We start from the raw sequence: 24,754 nt of genomic DNA on the forward strand, positions 1-24,754 counted from the left end.
ATATGATAAAACATAAAATTTTGACACAAAATACAAATCAGACAGTATTAAAAAGATTTTTGAATTTTCTCAAAATTCATGGCAAGGTAGCCTAGATGTCGGTTTTTGGTGTCTGTTGCAGTTTTTTTGGTTTGAAATCCCAACCAATAAACAAATATCGTGCGTCAAGGCACTTTGTTCCAAAAAACTCAATTTTCAAATAAAGGCATTGGTTAGTGGAATTGAATATTCCTGAAGGTCTAAGGAAAACGTAGAAAAATATTTTTTAACTGCTGATGCCCGACAGGTTTTCTACAATTTTATAATAGTATTTTTCGGCTTATTAATTCGACAAAGAGTTGCAGAAAACGCCAAGGTTAAACTCCAAAGTTGTTTTAAATTTCTTTATTAACAAACCAACGGTCTATAGATATTTGTATAATATAGGTACTCACTACTCAGGGATACTTGAAAATCAAATTCTTTTTTGACTTCTTTCTAAATAATGTATTTCATTGTAGGTATTATACATCAGTTCCGTTTTCTGTTACCTGTGTACGTTGCGATTTATAAGGATATTTATCAATGGTGGCATAAATAATTTCCCGGAAATCTTATATTGCAAAATATTAAGCTTAAGTATTTTTATACAAATCTCTATTTTAATGCTTCATTGGTACACAATATTTATTTATATTTTTTTATAAGAACTCTACCTACGTATACCTGAGTTTATTTATAAGATCCAAGAATAATTCTTTTTACACGGAAAAAATTCCTGGTTGTTTGTGTTTAATGTATTTTTTTTTTTTTTTTTTTTGTATAAGTAAAACTTATCTTTGAAGTAAAACAGCAAAAAAATATTTTAAGTACCGCACAAAATACTTGAACGATTTTTTCCTTGAATTTTTAAACAAAACCTCTTTATTCGCGAATGAAAGATGATAACGATGTCGGATTTGCATTGCAACGATTGATAACATCAAAATATGCTGAAAAGACTGACAAAATTGAATTGAAATTGGGGCGCTGATTGAATTTTACGAATTTCTATAATAATTAATATTGCAGTGTTTAAGGTTGTTATGTAAGGTTATTTTCATCATCTTGGAAGTTGGAAAATTAACAAGTCAAGGCTATAAGGAGGTCCAGCAAGGTGAGTTCTGATTGCTCAAAGAGATTCTGAGATAGAGATCGCTCGAAGACTAGTAATTAATACCGTAAAAGTATACAACTCAATTGACTTAAGGCCAATCAGCCTCACTGTAACATGTAACATTATATATTATTTCTCTAGTCTGGTTTTTCCTAAGTACGCGATATCTTCCTTATTCCTTTATCAAATTTCATGATTTATACCACATTTTAAAGCTTATCGTGCTGGCTAATGATGAAAAATAGACACATGGTCTAAAAATGTGCTACTCAGAAAAACAGGCTGAAGAAATAATATTAATTATGTTCATTATGTAATTTTTATATCGTATCTGTAATAAAATTGCCTATAAATAAAAAGGTAAATAAATTACTCCCCATTATATTATTTTTATAGCCTGTTTTAAGCCACGAATGCCGCTAATGGAATTTCGCATGGGTCGAAAACGGAAAAGTTTGCCAAAATGTGGTCAAATGGTCGAGGTATGTCAATTTGTTGGCTAATTAACTACTGACTTACGTCATTTTCCTATAAAAGCTTGATTAATTTTCAAAATTTAACATGACATTATAAATTACGCCAGTAGGTATTATTTTACTCTAAATTTTAAATCAGCTTTCATAACAATGAATTTTTCTCCGTGTATGTCAAACACAAAACTTGTTCTTTTACATTTCAATTACTATGTGATTTAAAAAAAAATATTTATTCAATTTTTAATTGATTACTATGATAAACAAACGGAAATGTCGATATCTCATATAGAGTCTATCCGGTTTTTATAAACATATACAGCAGTATTATTATTATCAAAAAAAAAAAAAAAAAAAACAACGTCTTTTCAATTCACACACACACCCGGGTTTATTTGGCAGAGGTTTCCTGTGTGTGTTTATAGCAATATAACAACAGTGCTGACAATCCACTTTTATTATTTATGTGTTCAGAATGATAAATAATATGAAATGTTAGAATTTGTGTTTTTGAAAAATTATTATCAAAGATGGTAATTTATATTTTTTTTTTTCTAAACGGAAACGGTATATCATAATATTCCCTTGGTTTTTTAATTAAAATAAGAATTTAATTGCTTTTAAATTAGTAAAAATTATTTTTATTGAATATAAATTGATTGGGGTTCCTACTTTTGTTTTATAATTTAAAACAAATAAGACAGTAATGGACAGAGAAAATATTGCCTAAATCTTGTTTTGGAAAAATGTAGTTACGATTGATGAAATCTCCTGAAAATATTGAAATTGTATATAAAAATTTCGGGCAATTCATATGGTTTGTTTTCTGTTTAGTACTCAATCCATTCCTGTCAGAAACTATTCTTTTCGAAAGATGAAAGAGAACTTTTATCCAGTTTATGATATTTCATGTATTCTTTAATTAGCAGCAGGAGACGGATAAAGTTTCATCATCAATTGCAATTTATAATTTTCTACATCAAGGTGATGAAGTTTGTCGGTATATTTGTATTTCAGTAACAATTTGTTGGTATTTTTTTTATTCTTGGTAAATTTCAAGTTTATCTTAGTTGCTGATCTTGTGATAAATGTTAATGTATTGATTTAATATAAAATAAATTTTCATATTTATTACAATCTTCAGCCCTATAATTCCCTTGTGTCGGTTATAGAATTTATTTATAGTATAACACTTATCTATATTTTTCAATGGTATTATTTTTATGAAGCTATTTATAGTTGGGTACCTTCTTTGTAAGAATGTATAATCTATGGGATATATGAACCGATCATATACATATACAGGCTTCATCGTATGGCACAAAATCCATAAGGTGGTTATAATTGAGTCTGTTAAGGGGGTTTGAGACTCTAATAAGGAAAACATTTAGTACATATTACAGATAATGTTATCCGTAATTCATTAAAAAAAGTGTATTTCGTGAACAAATTTTGTCGATTTTGTAATTTACATGAATTAATGTGAATAATGTGGCGACGTTATTTTATTGAAAATAAATAAATTTATAGATTTACTAGCTGACCCGGCTAATTCTTTTTTTTCCGGTTCAGCAAAGACGCGTCTAGACGTTTAAAGTTCAATTGACATTTTACCACATACAATTTACTTTATACCATAGACAATTTGTTTTTGAGTAATGTTACAATAGTATAAATATTGATAAATATTGACATTAATATTTATACGATACTAACGTCACTCAATTGTTTTGCTTTCCCGTAACCCCTTTACTAACACTTAAACTTTAAGGTATGATATTAAAGTTCAAATTGAATTTTAATTATTATTACGAATCTTCTGTATGGGAATATAGAAAAGTGTTGTTTTTAGACTTTTTCATGCAATTTTTTTAATTTTTCTCTCCGTAAGAACCATTCTCGTAAGGAATATTAGCAACACATTCGGCGATTCATTTTTATATATAAGACAAGTCTTTGAAGCAAGTTTGTCACCTTGGTGATTTTGTGCCATATACATACAAGCCTCATGGTGGTCATATTGTATATGTGAAATCCTTATCCACCCTAAAATATAACTACTAACATAATTATATAGAAGAGTTCTGTTTCTATACGTCCATAAATTACACATACACTGCTTTATTTAATTCTGATGCTTATTATTTCTGACGCCCTTACAAAATTGTTTATCAAACGCAATTATAGTAGAAGACCTGATTATAGTAGTCGCTTCATAATAAAGTTTAATTTTTTAACAATACATCCACATATATCCACATACATTATTCATTTACGACAATAGAAGCTTGTAGTCCGTAGGCCCAGGCCCAAAAAACTTGCTGATCACACCACCTTCAAGACTTTGTTTATGTTTTGCAATGGATTTTTTATGTCATTTCTTGCATCCGAATAGAGATAATCCTGGTGAAAATCTTCACTTGGATTTTTTAAGCAGAGACGGATTTTTTTTCTCTTATATCTCTGGGTTAATAACGATAATCGAATAAAAAAATAATGTTGCTATTAAAAGTTGCAATAAGAGTAAGTTAACAAACATTCTGTTGTAATGAAGGTCAGTCGAAATGATTTTTCATTTTTGTTTCGATGCTTCTCACTAAAGAGGGTTTACTATTAACGTTTAACGACAGTTACTGAACGACTGAACGCTTACAATTATTATGGAAACTAAGTTTATTTGTACACGCCAATTTAAAACAAATTCATGCAAAAATTTATTTATTATAGGTATAAAATAATGAGTTTCATTTTGTATTTTTTAATGATTAAGAAATTCATTATATTTACAAATTTCCAATGCCTATGGGCAATTCAGATGGTCAATTTAATTTTATTTCTAAATTGTAATTAATTTATTATTACTAATTACTAACTTTTATTGTAAATATTTACATTAAAAATAGCATGACTAATTAATTTATAAGCTTCTATACTTACCAAAATTAAATATATTAATTCCAAAACCATTTCGTGTTTTATATCATTCATCTTTGAAATTTGATAAAATTGTTGATATGGTACATAGTATAAAAGTTGATATTTTGGAAATTTTTTAATATAATGGCTAAATCAATTATATTTTTACTATTCATCAGATTATATTCTTTATTAACTAGGAAAACAATTTTTCAGGTCCGTAACTAGGGCGTGGCAAAGGAGGGACCCGCAATTAATGACTAATATCACGTCCGTAACTAGGGCGCAAAAGAAAACGTATGTTTTATGCGTAAAAAAAAAGTTACTAACGAGTCATGCAAAAGGCGCTCACTAATATACATAAAATCATATAATTAATTTTTAAATTTGATAATACAGGCAGATTTGATCCGATTTTATTGGAATTTTTTTTGATACCCACTAATTTTGGGTCATTTTTTTCAGATGTGATGTCAATTTTTTGCTAGCTATCACTTATGTGGTTAATTCCGGGACCAGGACTCTACATTCTTGAAGCCTATTGGAGCTGGGTTAATTTTGATCACAAATTTGAAAATTATGACATAAATTTAGTAGGGTTACATTCTTGCTTTATTAAAATTGGATAAAATTTGGATGTGATAGAGCAAAGTTAAATTTTTTGGATTCTGATGACGTTATAAAGTTAAAAAATTTGATTTTTTTGATAACACAGACAAAGATTTGATCTTATTGGAAGTTTTTTTGATACCCACTACTTTTGAGTCATTCTTTTCAGCTGTGATGTCAATTTTTCGCTAGTCATCACTTATGTTCTTAATTCCGGGACCAGGATTCCACATTTTGGAAATCTATTAAACCTAGGTTAATTTTGATCACAAATATGAAAAGTATGACCCAAAAGTAGGATTACATTCTTTATTTATCAAAATTGCTAATATGGCACTTTTTGAGTTTCTACCAAAACTCGTACTTCGTGAGAGACAAGCCTTAGAAGATGAATTTCATCAAAGTTGGTTTGGATTTTTTATTTTTTTAAGATTTGTTTTTACACTTCTCTAAGGGAAAAATTTGATAAAAAAATGAAAAAGAAAACAACATCGTTGGAATAATTCTGTACAAATTGCACAACAAGAAAATAAATTCTCTGGCGTCTTATTATTCGAAGAATTATTATTGATGTTAATATTTTCCCATAAAAAATCAATTACCAAAACCGGTTGGGTATGACACCTTTAACATAAAAGTATTCCAAAAACAATTCAATGATGGAAAATTCAATTTGATCTTGTTTATTTGTGTGTTTTTATTCAATACAATAATTAAAAATTGTGTAACTTTCTTACCACATTAAGACAACACGGTGCGAAGCGGCGCACCTTGAAAAAGAATAAATTGATTTGTGGTTTAAAATTGTTAATTAAATGGAAGCAAATTGAAAAACATGTAATTTTTTTTAGTCATAGTGTTTTCCAAGTAATAGGTAATTTGAACAAGGAAAAATGTATGGCATCAGATTTCGAATAATTTAGGTTAAATTTTTATTTTACAGTAACCAATATTTTTATTTTTTTCTATATTTTGTTAATCCATAAAAATGAATGTTTATGCAATATTCAATGACCGTGATAATGCTATTTGATATTAGTTTTAAAATCGTATTTTGTTCAGTACGTGTAAAACTATATATTTTGTAAAACAAATCAGGCTTGACGTTAAACGACCTCGTTAACAGGGTGGTCTAAGTATATGTAAATAGAAAATAGTGTCTAACTTTTGTAATAGTGCCATTTAGTTTATTTTTACATCACTTGATAACTTTTTTCCCAAATATAGGACATTCATTTTTAATTTTAAATGACGAAAAATCGCAAATTATGATATTTTATGGGCCATGTACGGGAAATTTTGAAAAACTACTAGGTTAATTTTATTTTAAATTAGGTATCGGATAGTTTAATAGTCAAACTCAAAATTTAAGACCAACAAAATCTGTCTATTGTGTTCAACGGTTGTAAAATATTTTGTCGCATATATGGGACAAAAGTTATCATGAGGTTAATTAATTGGGCAAAATACATTAATATTTTTTGAAAAAAGTTCAAACTTTGTTTTGTTACCTGGTTGCCAATTTTGTAAAAAATTGAATAGGTAAAATACATTTTATACCCCTACGAAGTTTTAAAACGCTGTGGTCAAAAAAAAAGTTTTAAAATTACATTAATGCTTTAGAGATAAAAGCTACAAAAAGGCTTCGGGTTGGTAGCCCTGAATTTCGAATTGACGTAAAATTAAAGTTTGATAGAAGAACTATATACTTTGCTACCTTCAGCTCGAAGAGTGTCAGCGATGCGTGTGTGATATATTCTTGTGTTCTATTGAAGCTTGAACGAAAAAAATCAAAATCGGTTTATTTGTTTATCGCTACGATGCCACAGACAGACAGACAGGCAGACAGACAGACAGGCAGACAGGCAGATAGACAGACAGGCAGACACACGTACACACATCACGGTCAAACGTACAACCCCCTTTTTTCGGGGGTTAAAAAGGGCCTTGTGTGAAATTTGTGAACAAAAATAAAAATTCTAAATATATCTGATTTTTTTCTTTTGGTTTTTGCAAATAGATATTTTAAACGCAATTGGAGGCGTATACTAATTTACAATACGAGTCGCCGCTAACCATTCATAATTGAACGTGGTATTGATGTTAAGCATACAAAACATTTTCTGCGTATTTAATATTTAAAAAAAAAAACCAAACAAAGTATATATTTAGAAATTAAATATTTGAAACTTTCAATTAATATTTTGATTGACGACAAATAAAAAACATATTAAATTTATTACATACGTCGTTCATACACTGTCATTGGCGTACTTACATCGAGGCTTATCCCTCATTACTACACTCTCGCGAAATATCCTCGTCAAAGCTAGCCAAAGTAAAGCACTCATTACACACACTCACATTCTCGTTTTATTTCGCAAATATCTCATTACTATGGTTGAATTTGTTTATTGAAAAAATGTTGACTAATGCTTTAACTTAAACCCTGAGAAAAAGATTATATTAGTGCGAAATAAGGTGGTAGAACTTTAGAAATAAACGGATAGGCCAAAGGTCATCATATAGGTGTATCTTTTATTTAAAATTTTAGATCCGATATTTTTCTACTAACAAATAGCTTGAATGCTATGAGGTTTATTGGCAAAATGAAGTTAAGAGATTGCTAACAAGGGGGAAAATGACATAATTTTTATCGAAATATGCAAATTTTAGCGCTTTTAGGTGGTTTAAAATTCTTGCTTCTAAAGTTTATTTTTTCTAGAACTGATTCAAGGTAATTAAGTGTTTTTAACATTACTCTAGGGCATATTCTTTTCATTATTCCCATTTCAACTTTCGGATTTGAATTTAAATAATAATGTCTAAATTGAATTAAATATTTAGAATGGCTCAAAGTGAACATTTGATACTTTAAACTTTCATTTTTTTGAAGTATGACCACGTTTTATTACTGATTAAGATTTTACTCTAATATTCGAAAGTTTATTATTCTCTATGCATTGGATATCAAAGTGCTTTGCACAATATTTATCTCAGACAATATATTCTAGTACTCGCAGATGAGAAGATCTCAGAAGTCTCCATAGCCTTTCGGGAACGTATATCTTGCGCTATATTCAAGAGAAAAGATATTGGAACAGTTTTATTCAGTTGATTTATCAAAAATACTTCCAACAATGAGTGTAGTGAAAAAAGTTTTATTCTCCATTACACCCCATTGCATAGAGACTTTTCCCTCTTTTATGGATAAGCATCCAGAGGAATGAATATTGCCTATTTCAGAACTTTTTGAGAAGTTTATATCTTTGGAGACTTCAGGAATAAGTTCAACTAAAATGTATACTTTTAAAACTTTTGACTGAAAGCCAAACGGCTCTCACTTATTTTCATTAAAATTGTAATTGCTAAAAAGTCTGTGTACATATAAATAATGAAAATATCAATTTATTTTGAGTCACTTCTTGGTCCAATAACTTGAAATGATTGGAAAGTGGGATCCCAGTAACAAGCAAAAAAAAAATACACATTTTCTTAATAAAAAGAAGTTGATTTTATATACAATCTATAATTCTAGTTACACCAATGACTCTATACATATTGAATGACAAGTGAGTAGACAGACAGACAGACAGACAGATGGACATATAAATATAAATAAAATGATTGACTGTATCCATCATGATGATAATAACGTGAATCGGTAATTATTTAATAACTACTGTATATGTATTATTTATAGCTAGTATAGATCGTTAGATAGGCAGTCATTATAAACGGATATAACACACCTTTATTTTTGTATATGTGTGTTCAGATGTACAAAGTAGACATGCTGTTTTTTTTGTTTTTGTTTTATAAGCATCATGTAGTTTTGGTTTAAAGTGTTCCGTAGTTTTTTTAATTAATCTTTCTTTATTTATCAAATTTAAAAAAAACACCGTTAATTTGCCACGAAAATTACACACAAGTAGAGTCTGAAAATCACGAACATAAAAATATGTAATTTCTTCAGGAAGCTACGTAAACATTTGCTGCAACCTTCCATTTTTCCTGATAATATAAACCCATGGAAATCTCCAAAATATTGAATTATCATATTTTTTAACCTCCGAGCTAAAAAAAAGGGGGTGGTATAAGTTTGACCGCTATGTGTGTGTGTGTGTCTGTCTGTCTGAGTGTTCTTAGCCATGTTTCATAAGCTATGTTTCATCTTCAAAATCGATTCAGATTGGAAAAGGCATGAAATAATTTTAACATATAAATAATTACTATTGAAATGAATGGTCATAGAAACATGGCTCAATTCATTTCGAAAAGTGAAATGGTACAATAATTACGTAATTCAAAACAATAATTCAAAAGAACAAAGTCAACTAAAATATTTCAGTTTCGATCAAAATATTTCCAAAAATTTTTCCCAAAAAATGATAGCTCTCTAAGTATCCTTTTCATCTCATCTGATGTCCTTGACCATCACTTTCATATTGATTAAAGAAGTGTTATAGGTTTAAAGTGTTTATCTGTGCGTTTGTGTGTTCCTCAGTGACATCGCAGCCCTTCAACGGTCGAACCGCCTTGATTGTGAACATTTTATAGCTAAGTTTCCAAAAATCGGTTTACAAAAAATAAATTACATTTGTCGGTGTTTTTTTAAATTTTGTAAATTTCACTTGTTTTTGTATTTTCTTTCAAGCAGAAATTTCTCTACGTAACCGCATAGATCATGTATACACACACTTATTTAACGTTGTATTTTAATTTTTATTATCGACAATAATTCGTTTTAACATTTATATTATAGTTAAAATTATATTGCAAAACATGTATTTAAGGTTTTATACTTACATATAGGCATACCTGTAACTACAAATATAATGGGCGCAAGTCATAAAAAATGAAATCGTTTTTTTTTATATGCTGAAATATAATATTTATTAAATTTTTTTCTTATAATGTATCAGAAACAATCAAACGATTATTTTAAAAGTAATTAATTACACGGAATTTACTTTATATTTGGTAAACAGATGTTTTTGGAGTAACTTTTTCTCATGAACTGTTAACGAACAATAAGAAACAATATCAATTTCACACAATTCGAAAACGACGTAAAATCAAATTATCAAATGAATTTTTTAATTTTTACTCTTTATTTAATCTTTATTTAAACGTAATAATAGTAAGACAGTTTTGTCGTTGAATACAACACGCCATATTTTATTCTGAAAAAAATTACAAAATAATTAAAAATCATTTTTGTATTATTTTTAAAGAATATAACTTTAGTTTGCCAGGCAGAAATTCGATTGCTAGCGTGAAGAAATGCCTGAAGTTCAACCGTCTTAAAATAAACTCGAAAACGATTGGCAACTCTCGTACCTACCCTATGGAGTAAGATGTACTACCTAGAGTAAAATGTACTTTGAATCATTCTGTGTTTTTCGGCAGATATTGATATTATTTGATCAGCATTTTTATTGAAACGAGAGTGGGTGTTAGAGAGTATGAGAATGTAGGTAGGCTAAAGGCTGATTGTCAATGTAGAAGGTTTTGATTTTTCTTATTGTCCTTGTACAAGCTAGCTATTTCATATTGTTTTATAAATTGCAAACAACGTTAAACGTTGGTTATGGGTGAGTAAGTGGTTCTTTATTTCAGTTTTAAACAAAACGTTAATTTTTGAAGAGGTAATAATACGTGATTTTTTATAGGTTACCAAGCATAGATAAGCGAAGTATGAATGGAAAAAAGAAGTATCGTTCACTCCGGTTCATTTAAAATACCAGTTGAGACTGTTACTGGACTCCTAGAGTAGTGGATTTCTGTAAGACAAACGTGAAGGGTTTCAATGATTCTAGGTACATTATGGGGAAGGGGTGATTTAAGGTATAGTATTATTCTAGGTATAGTGTGAGCCATGGTACATTATGAAGTTGTGCCACAATATGCAATCATGTACTCTGGATCACACGTTTTTTCGGTAGTTTTTTTATTGTTTACGGATTTTCAAAAAAGTACATAGCGTTAAGGAATAAATATGCATGTTAAAGCATGGCTATAAAAAACAAATAAAAGGGGATACTCCAGGTGTCGAATTTGCCATGTTACCTATAACAATGTAAAACTAGACTTGATACCATCACAAAATTTGAAAATAAAATTAAAATTGATAAAAAACGATGAAGTTATAAGCAATCAAAGATTGCATTCAAAGATTTCCCATCTCATTTTAAGGCGATCCCCACGTATGACGTCACTAATGGGTATCTTCCTCTTTGTTTAATTAGGAATTTTAAACGTTCATATCTTCCATACTTACTAGAAAATATTTTTAAAAACGAACTCCTATTAATTAAATCCGATCCCCTATTGTACATTTCGATTCTAGGTACTATACTTTCCCCTGTTGTTATTCTCATGGTAAATTCAGATACATTAATTAATATGTCAATTATTAATCAATATATACATTACATACACACATAATATATCTATTATGAATGAAAAAATATGTAATTAATATGGAAAAAATAACACATAGGTAGAACACAACTCAAACAAACTAAACAAGAAATGAAAGGAAATTAATCTCTTACCATATACACTAAATGTTGTTTGATATATTAAAAGCAATTTTCTATAAAAATGTTTATCCGGTTATTAATTTTAAAATTAAACATGTAGGTATTTGAACGTATATGTATAATGATGTATGTATATATGGGAAGGCTATTAAGGTCGGTCAGACTAATGTCCAAAATTGTTGCATAACAAAGATTTTGGGAAACTGATGTAAATATCTGGGAAAAAGGATTGTTATTTTATATACCGAAAAGGGAGCTGTATATTTAACATTTAGTCTATAGTACAGAGGGGCGTATGACTTCGTGACTAACACCACGAAACTTCGTGAGTGATTTAATTTCAGTGTAATTTACAACATTTTTATTTACGAACATGTTGGGGGTCAATATTTTTGTAGTCCACTATTATGCCCTCTTATTATACTTAAATGTACATTCTGGCCTACATATTTCATGAGCCGTTTTCTCAGACCTCTTCAGTTTAACGACTATATGTTTTATTATACTAACGCCCCAATTTCCAAAGTTTTCGTAAATAAAAATGTTGTAGGTAACACTGAAATGAAGCCACACTCGAAGTTTCGTGATTGTGTTAGCCACGAAGTCATACCTGATTGAAAAAATATTTTGCGTGAAGTAAACAACTGATTACAAAACATAAATAAATTTTACATAGTTGTACCAAAAATTAATAAATTCCGCTTATCCTACCTAGGACGTAGGGTCAACCTAGACGACTATCCCCTGTATATGTATGTATTTATGTATGCATGTATGTTATGTGTATATATATATACATAAATTATGACGATGTATTCCATGTTTATGTGTGTTTGTTTATGTCAGCTATTTTTTAAAACATTAATAAACAATTTTAAAATTTGTAATTTTATGAAAGCTTATTTATTTTTAATCGTCAATATTTTTAATTGATGTATTACGTAATCATTTATTATCATACTCTGTTCTTTTATACAATGACAAGAGTGGCAAGTGACCTGGAAAACCTTGGATTAGTGTTCATTTTGGCAACTGTTTTTTTATTCAAGATGTGTATGGTGAATTATCCTTAATATGTCATCTTACCGACCTGTCATCTCAAGTTTATATCTTTTTACCGAGTCTTCGTAATTCTCCGATACCCCCTTCTAGGAGTTTTGCGACTGTCAAAAGAGTAGCGACCTACACTCAGAAAAACACTAGTTTAAATTATCACTATTGTCTTATCCATTCACAAAACAAAAATGATTTTCGTCATTCAAAAATTTGTTTGCTTTGTAGAAATTTTGAAGAATTTATGTCGGTAAGTTTATATCAACGATATATAAAAACAAACCTTAGAAAATTATTTAAATTCTTTTAATTATTCACTGTTTTTAAATTATTATTACATTTGAGTTTCATTTAAAAAATTTCTTTAATATTTTTTTAATTAGTTAATTATTAGCTGTAATAATATATATTATTATTATTTTATACTTTGTAATATGAATAAAAAGATTTTTTGGTAATTAAAATATAATTATTTATAATCATAATAATTTATATCTATACATATATTTTTATATATATACATTTTTTTTAAATATATCATCATTTATTTTTATATAATTTTATATAATTAATGAATTTATTTAATGCTTCTGACTTGTTTTTATACCATGCATATATGTAATATGTAAGGTATACTAAGTTTAGTCCCAAGTTTGTAACGCTTAAAAATTATGATGCTACGAAAAAAATTTTGGTATAGGTGTTCATAAAATCACCTAATCAGTCCATCCCGGGTGTCCGTCCGTCCGTCTGTGGGCACGATAACTCAAAAACGAAAAAAGATATCAAGCTGAAATTTTTACAGCGTACTCAGGACCTCGAGTTCGTAAATGAGCAACATTGGTCAATTTGGTCTTGACCTATGGGTCCGCAGGACCCATCTTTTAAACCGTTACAGATAGAAGTTTAAATGTTAAAAAACATTTAAAAGAAATTGAAAACATTTTTTCGTAAATATCACTGTTTGAAACATTTTTTCGTAAATATCACTGTTTACCCGTGAGCGCGCAAATTAGGCGTAAAATGTCTAGTATGTATGGTATGTGTAATGTAACAGAGTAATCAACACTGTCTATGCATGGTATTTCAACTATTTACTCAGTCAATTGTTTGTTTTCACTTGTTGAATCATAAAACTGGTCAAGATTTACCAATTTAAACACGTTATAGTTTAAATTTTATTTTTTATTTAAATAATGTGTATAATTTTGAAATGCAGCCGTGTGGACTAACTAAAGTGTTGTAAATTATCAATTTTAAAATTATAATTATTACCTTTAAAATTTAACATGATGCAATCAATTCTGCAGTATAAATAAAACAGCTTGAATTTTTAAAGGTAGATTAATACTTAGATAGCTATTACATACTGAGTTTTATCGCAATTATCGAAATTAAAGATTAAAAAATTTCTCGATTTTATTTAAAAATGAATTCGCAAAAATAAATTTTGTTTTGGAATTTGAGGAAACTCAGTGGATGGGGTAATTTTGATCCAAAAATTAAAAAATTGAACCTATAGAAAGTTATAATGTCAGCGAGTATCATGGACAAAATTTCATTTTCAAAAAAGTTAGAGCTCTCCACCAAAAAATTAAAATCCATAAAATTGTGAACAAAAGCAAAGCGGGCGGGTATCTGCTAGTTAATATGTAAAATTAAAAACTTTTAGTAATGTTTTTAGCTTGATTTCGATACTCCCTGAGAACAGATTTCACGAGTTGCAATATGATAAAATACATACTCTTATGCGGCAAACTTATTTAATAATCTAGAATACATAAAAACTATCGAATCAATTTATATATGCATTAAAAGAAATGAACTTTTGAATAATTTAGATCTGACCTCTTAATATTTTATTACTTTTATTCAGCATGCATTGAATTAAAAATGCTAAGTATTTCAACGAGTGTTTCAAAGCATATTTTTAATCCTTACAACACATAAATTTCAAGTTACTTGTGACCCCAAAAAGTTAAAATAAGCATTATATAATGAATGTTAAATGTTAAATTTAATACCCAAGAACAAAAAGACTTGGACAAAAAAACCATTTTTATTTACAAAAAGAAACAAGTGAAAAGAAACAATCGACTGAGTTAATTGTTGAAATACCATGTATAGATAGTGTTGATTACTTTGCCACATTACACATACATACATGTCACACACATATAACTGATATACCCATATAATAGATACGATACAATTTGCGTATAATTGACGCTCTCACGGGTAAACTGTGATGTTGACGAAAAAATGTTTCAAACAAAAGTTGTTTTTTTTTTTATAAGGAACATTTTTTGTATTTAAACTTTTGTTCTCTTTCTAACGGTTTACAAGATGGGTCCTACGGACCCAAGACCCAATTGACCTATGTTGTTCATTTACGAACTCGATCCCACTTTTTACGTCCTCAGCACGCTATTAAAATTCAACTTGGTATCTCTTTTCGCTTTTGAGTAATCGTGATGACAGACAGTCAGACAGACGGAAATGGACTAATTGGGTGTTTTTATGAACACCTATAACAAAAATTTGTTCATAGCATGAATATTTTTAAGCGATACAAACTTGGGACTAAACTTAATATACCTTGGTATATTTCATATACATGGTACAAAAAGTGCATATGGTTTGGCTTATCAAATGTGGTCACATGTGGTTGATATGCCATGTTAGTAAAAATCTCCTAAACTCGTTTTAAAAAAAAATTAACTGATTATGATTTTGTACAAAAATAAATATGAATATATTTGGTATTTTTATTACAGATTGGTTTTTTTTGCTGTTGCTAACTTGTTGTTATTACATGCATTTATGGTTAATTTATGTAACCGGATATTACACAAAACTATGCACACAATGCAATAATTTTCTTTATGGAGGATAATTTTTAATGTTAATTATTATTGTAACAAAAATATTAAAAGTATGTCTCTGTTGATATTGTGATAATGAAATTGGAAGAAATAATATATATGCATGAATTTAACTCTTGACTGATGTTACACGACGAATACGTCACGTTATAAACTTATATTTCGGCACCGATATACAAAATTATCACGGATAAATTGTGACCCTATCAACTCAGTTGGTTAAGGCATAACTAATTCCGCCCGCTTTATTCTTAGGGTGGCGGGTTTGATTCCCGCCGTCGCAACAAAATTAATTTAATTAATGTGTCTACTAAGTGTGTCCTTCGTGGACAGCCAGTATAACCTAACCTAACCTAACCATCACGGATAAATTGCAATAAATGGTAGCTGATGCGATTTAATTTAATTAATGGTTGTGATGTGCTGGTTTAGTGCATGGTATATACATGAAGGAGGTGCACTCAGCCTCTGAAATTGAGAAGAAGATAAATGAAATGATCAGCTAAAAGGTGGTAAAAAACACATATGGTATCACAATGGACTCTATAGCCTAAGTGTGTCCTTCGTGGACAGCCAGTATAACCTAACCTAATCTAACCATCACGGATAAATTGCAATAAATGGTAGCTGATGCGATTCCAAAGATAAAAGCTAAAGTTAAACATAATAGGAATATTGACAAATTTTAGGAATCACGAAAAATAGTATGTTACGACCTTCGATCAGACAGGTGAATTTCCTGGCGTGCGTGAAGGTCAAGGCGATTTGTGAGTATTGTATTTATAAACCTGTTATTGTGGATTATAAAGATTAATTTTTTAACGGAAGTACCAATTTCATTTGGCTTTAAATTAGTTGTAAGACTGGTTTCAGTGGGATTTCATCCGAATGAGCTGTTTTAATAAGATTAAATGTTATTTTCTGAGATATCGCAATATTTGGATCGATTTTAGTCCGTATCTCAAAAACTATTCGACCAGTCATCAAATGCACCCGATTTTTGTACTTTTTGGGTCAAAATTACCTCATATACTGAGTTTTATCGAAATTGAAGATTAAAAAAATTTCTCGATTTTTTGCATTTTTTTAACGGCACTCCTTTGAAAAAATCGAGAAAATCGCAGAAAATTTTTGTTTTGGAATTTGATGAAAATCAGTGGAAGGGGTAATTTTAAACCAAAAAGTATAAAAATCAGGTTCATTTAATGATTGGATCTATAGAAAGTTACAATGACAGCGAGTAAAAAAAAACTTTATTTTCAAAAAAAGTTTCAAAAGAGTTCCCCACCAAAAAATTAAAATCCATAAAATTGTGAAAAAAAGGGTGTATAAGTGAGGGCTATAAACTGATAGTCTAAAAGAGTTGTCGATCAGTTGTACTACAGTCGATCAGTTATACCTACTAAAATATTTGCATACATATTCACAGAGAAATTTTATTTGATTTTATAAAAATTAGCAACGGATTATCAAAGAAATAAAAAACGAAGTAATAATTGGTTTTCTATTTACATAGCGCAAAGAAGTACTCATAAAAGTTGTCTGCTACGCAATTAACAATAATTTACAGTGTTTAATTTTAATATAAAATCCCACGATTGCTGTGATACAGTTTTTAATGCAACAATAATGTGTATGTTACAACGTTGTATTTGTGACTTTCAAACAACTTATCTCTTCAAATTCAGTTTCTAAAACAAATTTTAGAAAAATTATTCAAGAATTTACAAATTAGATACAATTTTCGTAAAATTTTCAAGTGCAAATTTATAAATAAATAGTTGACATTATGTATTTATCATAACGACCTTACTTAAACAATTTTTGTAATTTACATTTATCAAAAAATTGCCAAAAACACATCATATTTGCGAAAATACTCCAAATGGTTATTATAGTTGGCTTTAATGTGTTTTTTGGTTTTCAATTATAAAATATTTTTCGTATAATAATTTCTTATTAAAAAAATACATAAATAATATTTTTATCATAATTTCATATTGTGGTCAAAAACCGCAAAAAAATTATTTTATGCATGAAATATGTAAAGTAAAAAATGTTTAATAGTCCTATATGTGTTTGTGTATTATTATTTAAAACCAATTTTTGTTTGTAGAAAATTTTAAAATAATCAAACAAATTTGATGTGAACAGACACTTCAACCTCTGTATAGGTTATATTTGTAGCTAGGTTAGGTTATATTGGCTGTCCACGAAGGACACACTTAGGCTATAGGGCCCATTGTGATCCCATATGTGTTTTACCAGCTTTCCGCTGATAATTTTTTTTATCAGCTCCTCAATTTCAGAGGCTGAGTTCACGTCCTTGATGCATTTACCATGCACTACACCAGTCCATCACAACTATTAATTAAATTAATTTTGTTGCGACTTCGGGAATCAAACCCGCTACCCTAACAAATTCAACTCAAATATTTCAATTTTAATTAAAATATTTCCTAAAATTTGTCCCGAAAAATGATAAATCTTTAAGTATCCTTTTCATCTCATCTGATGTCTTTAACCATCACTTTGATATTGATTAAAGAAGGAGTGTTATAAGTTTATCTGTGCGTCTGTATGTTTCTCAGTGGCATCGTAGCCCCTAAACGGTCGAACCGTCTTGATTGAGAACATTTTATAACTAAGTTTCCAAAAATCGGTTTTCAAGAATTAAATCGCATTTGTCGGGGGTTTTTTAAGTTTTGTAAATTTGACTTGTGGACAGATTTGAACGGCTATGTAACCTCCATATTATGTACTTCTTTAATCTTTATATAGTGCTATAACCTCTTCATAATTTTAATGTGTATATAGATGTACAAATTGTTGATAATATAAATAAATAAAATGGAATTTTTTTCATAAAATTTTTGTGGATTTTTTTTTTTGTTAACAAAAACAACATAAAAATGAATATCACATTTTTAAAAACGACATCATATATAAACATTTATTATTATTCTTCCATGTTTTGAGAGAATTATTATTTCAAATATATGTGTTTTTTTATTTTATTAAAATATACAAAATGTTTTAAAATAAATTGTTTGGGTAAAATCAACATAGTGCAAAAAAAAAGATACGTTTACTCAAACAATATGTAAACACTTGGTTGTAGGTAAATTCTTTTGAATTTTGAAACATTGACACATATATGAATTGATAAAAACATTTCGATCTTTTCAAAAAAAAAGCATTTACAGCAGGTATGGGCAAATGTGACTCCGAGAAATCCCCCACACTTCTGTAACTAACTAACGACCAACACAGCGACAACCTAACCAATGTCAACCAATCTCATATTTTTTTCTACCTATCTCATTACTATTAGAGAAACTACAATAGGTAGAAGAGTCGCATACCCGTCTCGCTTCCACCTCTATGCGGACAAAGGGACACACAATAAAGTTTATGGCACCCAATAAAGTTATAACAATGGTGACTTTAACTTAAAATAACTCACCCATGCCTGATTTACAGTATTGAAATTGATAAATACCTCCCAGCGTTTAATTTAAAAATAATAGATCTGTTTGAAGATATTTGTTATAACATCGTCGCAAAAGTGATGAATCCTCAAACTGATCTTTGGTGTTTTTACTTTCAACGCTTGACGACATGATATCTTCAAGAATCTGGTTGTTACCTCCCAAAAGGTTTTTGTAAAAATAGGTTTAATTATATTTGTTATACATAATAACACTTTGGTTTTTGGCTTTCTTGGATAACTATTGCATTGGAACGGCAAATGATTGATGATAATCATTTGCTTAATATTGCATATTAAGATTTAGCAATTATTCCTTACTGTTAAATTTTGGATCTTTAATTACGGATAAATTAATAAAAACAAATGAAAACAAACAATTGACTGAGTTAATTGTTTAGATACAATTTATAGACAGTGTTGATTACTCTGTCACATCACACATATATACATGTCCCACATATATAACTGATATTCCTATATCATACATACTATACAATTTGCGCATAATTTGCGCTCTCACGGGTAAACAGTGCACGAAAAAATGTTTCAACAAAAGTTGTTTATTGTTTTAAAAGAAACATTTTTTACTATTAAACTTTTGTTGTATCTCTAACGGTTTACAAGATGGATCCTACGGACCCAAGACCACATTGACCTATGTTGCTCATTTACGAAGTCGACCTCACTTTTTACGTCCTAAGCACGCTTTAAAAATTTCAGCTTGATATCTCTTTTAGTTTTCGAGTAATCGTGATGACAGACGGACAGACCAAAGATCTATACCAAAATTTTGTTCATAGTATCAATATTTTTAAGCTTTACAAGCTTGGGACTAAACTTAGTATACCATGGTATATTTCATATACATGGTATAAGAACAGGAAAATTGAAACATTATTCGTAAATTTTAAAAAAGAATGATCAATAACTCAATTATTGTGTGTAATTGAATTGTACGTTTATTTTAAGGATTCACATTATTATTGATACACACTGTATCATGTAATAAAATATATATTAAATTTTTTATTAAGTTTTTATACAACTTGATAAACGACTTATTTCATTAAATAGGCCCATCAACCACACCATATAACAACTGTTCGCTTCATTATAAAAACAAAATAATAACATTGAGTGCTGGCTGTATGTATTAGGGAGATTATTGTACCTTGGAATAAAATTTACATTTATGCAAATATGCAAATTTAAAACCACTTTTAAAATATAACAATTTAAAGAATCTATCCTAACGGCACCATTCTTATAGTCTATGTATCTTTTTAAAAATTCGAATATTTTAAATAGCTATTGATGAAAATTATATTTTATAAATGGGTGATCCATGGTATATAAGACCTGTTTTATTTGATTTATAATTAATTTTTCAATACAACCCCAGTTATCGGAAGAAATCCAGGAATCAAAACACCCCTGATTTGTATTGAATTCCGACTAACAAGACTGTACTGTCATTACTTCATTAGACAAAAAAGTTTCGACTTTGCAGTACGTAGTGAAGTTTGGTTTAATTTCTCTCTGATAAAGAAACTTTCTTTCCATATTATTGCTGTCTTCAAATAATAATCTAATTCTAGAAAGCGAAGAATGAGCTAAGGTACAAAACTTTAACCTGCATGTTAAAACGTAATTTATCGTAATCGTTAAAAACAAGTTGAAGTAGATATTATTTATATGTATGCCATATAACTGACGAATGACGTCACATTCATATACTATATTACGTAATCGACATAATTTAAAATTCTTATATTTATTCATATGGTATGGCTGGCATACCATATGAAAAATCCTAAATTATTATGTGTTATGCAAAATATAACCATTTTTTTAATATTTTTAAATTGATCAAATATTTTACTTTTTGAGACAGTAATGGTTTATGAATATGCACGTGGAAATATTATATTTTATTTATACACGATAATAGACTTTTGAATAAAATTTGAAAAATTGATTTATACGTTACATTAATATCTGATTTACACCAAAAAATATTGGAGATATATAAAATTTATCGATTTTTTGCAATTTTTTTAAGGATTTGGGGGGGGGGGGGAGTTTTGATCCAAAAAGTATAAAAATCAGGTTAATTAAATGATTGGATGTAGAGTTTCTAAGATATCGCAATATTTGGATCGATTTTAGTTCGAATCTCAAAAACTATTCGACCAGTCGTAAAATGCACCTGATTTTTGTACTTCTTGGGTCAAAATTACCTTATTTACTGAGTTTTATCGAAATTGGAGACGACAAAAATATTTCGATTTTTTGAAATTTTTTGAAGGGGTACCCCTTCAAAAAAAATCGAAAAAATCGAAAAAAATTTTTTGAAGCCAATTTTGATAAAACTCAGTTTATATGGTAATTTTTACCCACAAAACACAAAAATCGCGTTTATATTATTATTAGATGAGTAATTTCGGAGAAAATCGCTATTCGTATGCGATTTTGGTTGATATTTCAGAAAATGCATATCCAATCATAAAGTGAACACGATTTTTGAACTTTTTGGGTCAAAATTACCTTATATACTAAGTTTTATCGAAATTGGAGACGATAAAAATTTTTCGATTTTTTGCAATTTTTTTAAGATAAAAAATTTGATAAAATCGAGAAAATTGCAAAAAAAACTTTTGGTTTTGGAATTTGATGAAACTCAGTGGATGGGGTAATTTTTTTACAATGTGATGAGGGCTATAACGTGATAGTCTAAGGGAGAAATTGCCCAGCAAAGCGGGCGGGTATGTGCTAATGTATTTATACGAAAACAGTCGAGTGATTTGCGATGATAGAACAGAAACTGACGGAGTATTATAAGAGATTTCAATAGTTAAAGTTTACTATTATATAAAATATTGATGAATATACATTTTGTCACGTAATAAATAATCTGTTTTATTTTTTCATTTTGCTTTTATATTTTGTATATAATGAGAAATGAATAGAGAAGATAAACAACATTGCTCGAACATACTTAAGTATAATTAAACAAAGCATTAATTATATTTCACTTCAGTTTATACACTTTTTCTTGTTCGGAATAGTTGATCGCATGCCAAAACGTAATTTTCTTTACACAAAAATTACTAAAAATGAAATTTAAAAAAAAAAAATCTTCTTAACGATGCTTCTTGCAGTGTGTGTTCAAGCGCGGATCTAGAATATTTTGGGAAAGGCGGAAATATGAAATTTTTATGAGCATTTTTTAGTAACTAATGATTTTGTTATCATTCTCTTACTTTTTAGTATGTTTCCTTACTACTAACACTGGACGTTTGGTTTACTTGAACAAATACGAAATTCTCTGGGAAATCGTATACGATTTTAATCTGCATTTCAGAAACTTACAAATCGTCGGATGGATTCCATTTTTTCATTATTTCATTATTAGAACCGCCATTTCTTTCCGTGTAAGAGATTTACTCATACCCGAAAAGTTCGAAGATTGGGTTTATTTGACGACTGGGCGAATAGAATTTGAAATATCTCTTAAACTCTTGTACAAAATGCTTTTAGTTTGGAATGAAAAATACGCATCTAATCATCAAATGAAAAAATATTTTTTAAGGTTCTAATTTCTTTAAGAAATCCAGCGCACGATATCTAATTGATTTTTAAATTAAACTAAAGTTTTGGAATGTCAACTGAAGAAAACTCCCAGATATCACCCTAAATTCTCATCATTCGTGCTCAATTGTCGAAATGACCTAATTTGCCTACATGTGCTTAAAAATTACTTTAGCAAGATATTATTTTTCAAATCGAAGACAAAAATTTTCTAAAGGGGTCAGAAAGAATAATACAAAATTCTAGTTGAAAATCCATCTAATAGTATTATTTAAAACGGATTGGGGATTAAAGTTATTTGCTTATTATTTTTAAGAAGTTGGGCTCCTTGATTTTTCGAGAAGGTTTCCTCAATGTGCTCTATCTAGATCCGCACCTGATATGTTTGTGTCTGTGTAACTCTTTATAAAAATTCTTCAAGTATAGAGTAATTATCATATGAATCATTTATATTTTATGATTTTAATTTATCTTAGTTAAAAAAATTATTATTTATGTTTTTTATACTTTTAAATACGCATTGTTTAGGATAATATTTTAAACACTTTAAAATGTTTTTACGAGAGAATTTTCTACCTTGAAAAAGTCTATGAAGTGACTTTATAATACTATACATGAATGTTCTCGCGAAATGTATTACACATTGTCTTTTCTAAGTATCTATTTTAATCTAAGTTTTATCACGAGCTATTTTTAATTAAAGTTTTATTTAATTCTCTTTTAATTGTATAAATTCAACCTTTGAATGAACAAATCCCAGAATTATCGATCTGAATGCGTTTTGGTGAACTGTGTTCTACAAAAAAAATTTTCTATAAAATTGAATACACTTCGGAAAATATTTTTTGATTTTATAACAATTTACGGTTAGAATTATAAATACTTAACGAAACTCTATGGTATACTATACGATACCGACTTGGTAAATTCTGAAAAGATATACAGGCCGTTTTTGTACCATCTAGGCATATACATGTCTGTAGTATGACTGAATACATCCGTTTAGTAATGCATCTAAGCGAGATGTATTATATACATATATTGTAAGGCTACAGATACAATACACAAGACTTTTGTTGTATGCATGCAGAGAGTGGGAGTTTTGTTGCATACAAATATTATTAATTATCTAAAAAACTTCCACTCTCCAAGCGTCTCCCAACTAATGTTAAATACATGTATATAATACATCTCGCTTAGATGCATTATTAAACGGATGTATTCAGTCATACTACAGACATGTATATGCCTAGATGGTACAAAAACAGTTGGTATAATATTTTTCGAAGTGTATTCAATTTTGTAGAAATTTTTTTTGTAGAACACAGTTCACCAAAACGCATTCAAATCGATAGTTCTGGGATTTGTTCATTCAAAGGTTGAATTTTTACAATTAAAAGAGATATGGCTCATTTAATTTAAAGACATATAAGTAAAGATATCTTATCGATTGTGCAAAAATCTATTTCAAAATGCAAACAAAACTATAAAGGTATAATCATGATATATTTTTAAAAATTTTTATAATAAAACGTAACTAATGGCCTGTGTACAAATTAATACATTTTTTTTTTTTTTTTTTGCAAAAAAATAAGTTTTGTATAGAAATTTTTCTGAAATAATTTTTTATTACCCGCAAATAATTTTGTCATAGTTGATTTATTACAAATCATATTGTAGATAATTTACTATCATATTTCTTATAAATTGTATGACAAATATATTTTTGTCAACCAACTGTAACCAGACAAAAATTGTATAAATCTTTTAAAAAATAAAAAAATCTATGTCTGTGAACGAACAGACGAAAGAAAAAACTCTAATTATGAAGATTAATTTCATCATAGGAACATATCTAAACGTTTAAACCACTTCTTGTAATGACATTTTATCTAAATGTATAAAATTTATAATACATTTAATTTTATTTTTGCATTTATGGTATAACTAATTCGGTTATGTTTTCGATTTTAACAAACAAATCGATTAATCAATTCCTAAAGGCAACGTTCTAAAATATAAATCGAGCACAATTGAAAAATATTTATTGT

The sequence above is a fragment of the Chrysoperla carnea genome, chromosome 2, assembly GCF_905475395.1.
Source record: "Chrysoperla carnea chromosome 2, inChrCarn1.1, whole genome shotgun sequence".
Lineage (NCBI taxonomy): Eukaryota > Metazoa > Arthropoda > Insecta > Neuroptera > Chrysopidae > Chrysoperla > Chrysoperla carnea.